We start from the raw sequence: 6,383 nt of genomic DNA, 5'->3' as shown, positions 1-6,383 counted from the left end.
TGCTGGCACTTTGATCTTGGGCCTCCCTGCTCTCTGAACTGTGAGTAATATATCTGTATGGTTAATACATTGCTTGGTTTGTGATATTTTATTATACCAGTACAAACAAAGTAAGATTACTCTCTATTTTGTTTACCAATTAGCCTGTATCTGCTCCCCAAATTCTAATATAAATATTTATTTCAGTGTTGGAAACTTTGTGATTAATACACTATTCAATATCCAATTAGGTATATCCACGTAATTCCTTTAAGTCTTCTTTTTGAATATCCAAGTGTTCATTGGGAATCTGTGTTTAATCTATTGAAGATATTTAAATTTTATTTTCATTACTAACTAATTCACTCTAATTTCTTAAATTCATTGAAAATTATTTCATGTTACATTAAAAGTACATTTTCAGTTCTTATTGAATTCCAACTTACCCATAACCCATAGGAAACCAGATATTGCCATTATTTGCAATAGTCACAGTAATACATATGTACGTTCGGCGTTAGGGTTCTCCTGAGTGACAGAACTAAGAGGATACGTGTATATATGAAAGGGGGTTTATTAGGGAGAATTGGCTCACACAATCACAAGGCAAAGTCCCACAATAGGCCATCTGCAAGCTGGGGAAGAACGAAGCCAGTAGTGGCTCAGTCTGAGTTAAAAGCCTTAAAGTCAGAGAAGCCAAAAGTGCAGCCTTCAGTCTGTGGCCGAAGTCCCAGGAGCCCCTGTAAAACCACGGGTGTAATTACAAGAGTCCAAAGGCTGAAGAACTTGGAGTCTGATGTCCAAGGGCAGGAGGGTTGGAAGGAAGCATCCAGCACGGGAGAAAAATCAAAGTCGAGCACTCAGCAAGGCAGCTTACCCCACCTTCTTCTAGCTGCTTTGTTCTACTGGCTCTGGCAGCCATTGGATGGTGCCCACCCACATTGAGGATGGGTCGTCTACGCCCAGTCCACTGACTCAAATATCAATCCCCTCTGCCTGCCAACACCGTCACAGATACAGCCAGAAACAACACTTTAGCAGCTATCTAGGCATCCTTCCATCCAATCCAATTGACACCTAATATTAATCATTGTAAGTTCTCTGTGTGTGTGTGTATTTAGGTCATATAAGCATATATATATATACACATCATATACAGTAAATTCTAATTACTCCAGTTATCTTGTATAATTTTTGTTTTCTTTTTATATATTTATTGTGCCTTTGTATAAGCATAAATTTCATTCACATTAAATGCTCAAATAGTAGAAACCTGTATTTCGATTAACAAAGAACATGATATACTGTCACATGGCACAAAATGTTTTGGTCAATGACAGACTGCACATAGATAGTGGTCCCATTAGATTATTACGGAGCTGAAAAATTCCTATGACTTAGTGATGTCATAGCAATCGTTGCAGTACGGTGTATTATTCACATGTCTGCGGTGATGCTGATGTAAACAAATTACCATGCTGCCAGTGGAATAAAGTATAGCACACACAATTACATATACTACATAACATTTGATAATGATAATACATAAACAGTGTTACTGGTTTATGTATTTAACGTAGTGTACTTTTAATTATTATTTTAGAGTGTACTCCTTTTACTTCTGCAAAATCAGTTACCTGAAAATCAACCTTGGGCAGGTCCTGCAGGAGGAATTCCAGAAGAAGGCCTTGTTACCACAGGAGAGGACGGCTGCACATGTGTTATTGCCCCTGAACCTCCCAGTGGGACAAGATGTGGAGGGGATGACAGTGATATTGATCTGGATGACACTGTGTAGGCTTAGGCTAATGCGTGTGTTTGTGTTAGTTTTTTTAGAAGGTTAAAAAGAAAAATTAAAATGAAAAATAGAAAAAAGCTTGTAGAATAAGAATATAAAGAAAATAGTTTTTAAGGCTGTGCAATTTCTGTTTTTAAATAAAGGATATTTAAAAAGAGGCAGAAAGTTTTCAAAAATTGAAAAATTTAGAAACCAGCAAAGTTGCAGTAAACTAAAGTTAATTTATTATTAGCTAAAGAAAAAAGTGCTGCATAACTATAGTGTACCCTAGTGTAGAGTTTATGAATCCTGCAGTAGCGTGCTGTAATATCCTAGACCGTGACTTTCACATGCTACTTACTCACTGACTCACCCAGGGAAAATGCCATTTCCGCAGGCTTCATTCATAGTCAGTGCTCTATAAAAGCATGCCATTTTTTGCCATTTTTTCCCCTTTTTTTAAAACCATGTTTTACTGTTTTTTATGCTTATATATGATTGGATAAACAAAAATTATCATTCTGTTTATTGCTTACGTTATTCACTACAGTAACATGTTGTACAGGTTTGCTATTCCATATAACATAGGTGTGTAGTAGCTGTACCATCTAGGTTTATGTCAATACACTCTATGATGTTGACTCAGGGATGAAATTGCCTACAGACACATTCCTCAGAAGTATCCCTGTCATTAAGCCAACAATAACAGTATAACACTATTTAATGGCAAACTCCAAGTGGATGTTTGTAGCAGTAGTAGACATCAGTATTTCAAACTTAAATAGAAAACATTAGTGAATGATACGTTATGTGGCATCTTTAGTGAATGATTTTACTGTTTTACTTCCATAATATGATTAACAGAGGAAACCTAGTTAATGAAAATGTAATAAAATGTACATATAAAAAATTTACTTGTAATAGAAATAGATACAATATAAACACAAACATATATGCATATAACATTGTTAATTTATTTTGTGAAAATATATTACAATATATTTTACAGAAAAACATATACACCTACCAACATTAGCCATTCTGATGGAAGGGCAAATAATAATTCTCAGTGCAAAGAAATAAATATGGATTTAAATTTCAACTTTTTAGATTTTAGAGAATGGCAGGGCACAGTGGCTCATGCCTGTAATTCCAGCACTTTGGAAGGCCAAGGCAGATGAATAACGAGGTCAGGAGATTGAGACCATCCTGGCTAACACGGTGAATCCCCATCTACTAAAAATACAAAAAATTAGCTAGGCATGCTAGTGCACACCTGTAATCCCAGCTACTCGGGAGGCTGAGGCAGGAGAATCACTTGAGCCCAGGAGGTGGAGGTTGCAGTGAGCTGAGATGGCACCACTGTACTCCAGCCTGGGCAATAGAATTATGCATAAACATTCACCCTTTTTTTGATAGAAAATAAATGACAAAAAGATTTTATTTAATACGACTAGATAATTTGTAGTTTTTTTCCTGATATTCGTATACCATTTTTTTTTATTTTTGTTTACTTATTTTTGAGACAAGGTCTGGCTCTGTCAGCCAGGCTGCAGTGCAGTGACACTAACTCTGTTCACTACAGCCTTGACCTCCAGGGCTCAAGCGATCTCCAGTCTCAGCCTCCAGTGCAGCTGGGACTACAAGCAAACACCAGCATCCTCGGCTAATTTTTTTTTTTTTTTTTTTTGAAGAGATGGGGTTTCATCCTGTGTATCATGCTGACCTCAAACTCCTGAGCTCAAGTGATTCTGGATGCTGGGATTACTGACATGAGCTACCACGCCCCGGAACTCATGTATCATTTTACTTATGTTTTAAAAAATCTCTGTTTTCTGTCCTCCCCATTTTTAAGTAGGTGATATCTTAAAAACTGCTTTTACCTCCCTACTTAGTTTAACTTAAGCTTTAATCATTTACAACAAATATTTCTATTAAAATGGAGACAATAAGTCATGATTAGAGAAGGAATCGGTGAACAATATTGTAGGTAGTTTTTTATTATATCAGTCAGTCTCTGGCATAGAGATATAGTTCAGTATTGTTTAATATTTTATTCTTTCAAGAGACATTTATTTTAATCAGAGGAATCTGGTTAACTTACATAAAGAAGAAAAATGAATGAGGGAATTTTAAGAACTACGGCAAAGAAATGAAGAAGTTTGAAAATTCATGTCAGTTACAGTAAAGTTGAAAATGTAGCATTTTCTGAAAACATTAAATTCCGATTGATAAGATTATTTAAATTTTTTAGTATGATAACAGTGATAGAGGTGTATGATAAAGAAGTATATAATGCCAACTTTTAGGCAGCTTGTCTAAAGGTAGAAAGTAAACATCTATGATACTTTAAAAAAGTTACAAGATTTTGGTGTTTGTGACTGAGAAGGAAACAATCAACTCCATGGGTCAAATCTCTGCTCTCCGCCCATCCTGTCGACTATAAAAATAATTTCTAAGAGGCACTTGAAAATGGACAAACTAAATGACACACTAGCCACCCAAAGTCTCCTATATTCTAAAGTGTGTGATGAGATAAACTGATTCAAAATAGCCCTAGGGTGAGAATTTCCTGTTCAAATCTGAAGTGACACATTGGCGAGGGATCTACTTTTTCCACTCTTGCCTCACTCTGACCCGTCAAAGGGCAGTCTGTGAAGATCACAGATAAGGTTTGTGTCTTTAGGAGGTAACCTGACCTCTCCACTGAAGGGTGCCTAACTTTCTGGTGACAGAAGGTATGTGTTGCTACTCTCCCTGTTTCTCTACTTGCTCATCTCATTTAGTAGAAGATTGTAAATACTGACTGTGATGCACCTGAGATAAAGTTTATATAGAGTAAAATCAAGGTAGAACTCTCTTCATGTGAATAATTCAAGGTGAAAAACGAGCCAAAATATAAAATACGTTTGAGAATTTCTTAGAGTTATTGCCTGTGGAGAATCACTCAAGTAGATGCACACATAATAATAGGTTTGCCAATCAATGTAATTCAGAGTGAAACCCATAACCATCATGACAATGAACAATTCATTTTGGATTTTGTAATCCTTACTGGCTTCATTGTATATTACATTTAGAGCAACCTCTAAAAATTTTTTTTAAAATGGATACCTCAAATTGTGAATGTCAAACATTAATTCTCAATCTCATACGTGGATTTAATGAAAGTAGTTTTAATTTTTTATAAAAGCAAGGATGAAATCATTTCCATAAAATGCAAATCTGACCTGAATTATAAACAACTGGAACACCTGAAACAATTGAACCGAACCTTGCAAAACAGATGCACCACACTGACATGAGATGCCTAATTAATGAGTTATTTTACACACTCTAATGCCAATCAGAAATAATAAAACGGCAATTGTGTTAATAATAGGCAAAATATATATTACATATTCAGTGCTAACATGTGCCAGGTTGTGTGTTTAGTTTTGCATGCAGTATACTTTATAAATTATTTTTCCCAATGTAGATTAGTAAACTAGGTTAGTAGACACGCAGTAATTTAGTAAAGGTCACCCATTATAACTTGCAAAGCTAGAATTAACTGTAGTCTCACTGACTACAGAGCTCATTGACTAGATTATTAAATTACATTATCTGAAGTATTACAATTACTTATACAACCAAAGCGACCTTCACTGACTTCTACAACCATAGGAGCTTTCTGAAAGTTTGATTGGACACTGTTCTTCCACAGATGGCCCACACGTTTATTCATCATTTTAAGTTTTCCAATTTAAGTCCTTAAATCAATTACCAATTTCTTGTGCAAAAGAGGCAATTTAAAAATGCATTTTGTTTTCAATAGTATTTACTTTATGCATAGAGTAATGTACTGTTTTACAAGATATAAGATATATTTTTAAAATCTTAATGAATTTTCCAATTTCCTAATTTAGAAAAAAAATCATTTGACAATACCTCATGTCCTTTTAAAAATGAATTTTTAGTATAAGAAGTTACTCTATATGCTAACAGAACTATTTTATCTTATGGCACAATATGCTTAACCATCAGGGAATCTTAAAACTATCATAACAAATAGTGTATTTGTATTTCTAAATACAGGATTTTAATTGTTAACGTATGCATTCTATTGGTGCTAAATATTTTTGAAGAATTTAAACTTAATTTAATACAAATTTTTTTCATGAACTTCCTATTTCTCACAGGTTTAATGTTTTTATTGTTTCCACTAGTAATATTATGTCAAATACAGAATATCTCTAAAAAAATACCAATTGTATCATGTGATTTTTGCTTAAAGCTTTAGGAAATTAGTACCAGAATTTTACATTGGTTAACAGCAAAGTAAACATTACTGCTCAGCTCCAACATATGCAAATTGCCTATACCAGGGATCCTATCAAAATATACACCGTTTATAGCTTCTTAAGTACAGTTATCATAGAGCACAGTCCCTGACATCACACGGCTGCAGAGATGAATAAACAAAGAGGAACCTTCTCAGAAGTGAGTCTGGCCCAGGATCCAAAGAGGCAGCAAAGGAAACCTAAAGGCAATAAAAGCTCCATTTCAGGAACCGAACAGGAAATATTCCAAGTAGAATTAAACCTTCAAAATCCTTCTCTGAATCATCAAGGGATTGATCAAATAT

The 6,383-nt window shown here is 34.7% G+C and overlaps 2 protein-coding genes across 2 annotated transcripts in view; both read left to right on the top strand.

Moving 5' to 3' along the window:
* LOC105542012 (NKG2-D type II integral membrane protein) overlaps positions 1-6,383 on the top strand; it is a 65,467-nt gene that overhangs the window by 15,688 nt on the left and 43,396 nt on the right. The window lies entirely within an intron of this gene.
* LOC105542011 (NKG2-F type II integral membrane protein-like) overlaps positions 1-6,383 on the top strand; it is a 14,492-nt gene that overhangs the window by 5,048 nt on the left and 3,061 nt on the right. The gene's annotated exons all lie outside the window — the stretch shown is intronic.

Source organism: Mandrillus leucophaeus, unplaced genomic scaffold (genome assembly GCF_000951045.1).
Source record: "Mandrillus leucophaeus isolate KB7577 unplaced genomic scaffold, Mleu.le_1.0 Scaffold249, whole genome shotgun sequence".
NCBI lineage: Eukaryota > Metazoa > Chordata > Mammalia > Primates > Cercopithecidae > Mandrillus > Mandrillus leucophaeus.
This window is presented reverse-complemented; position numbering and strand designations above follow the sequence as displayed.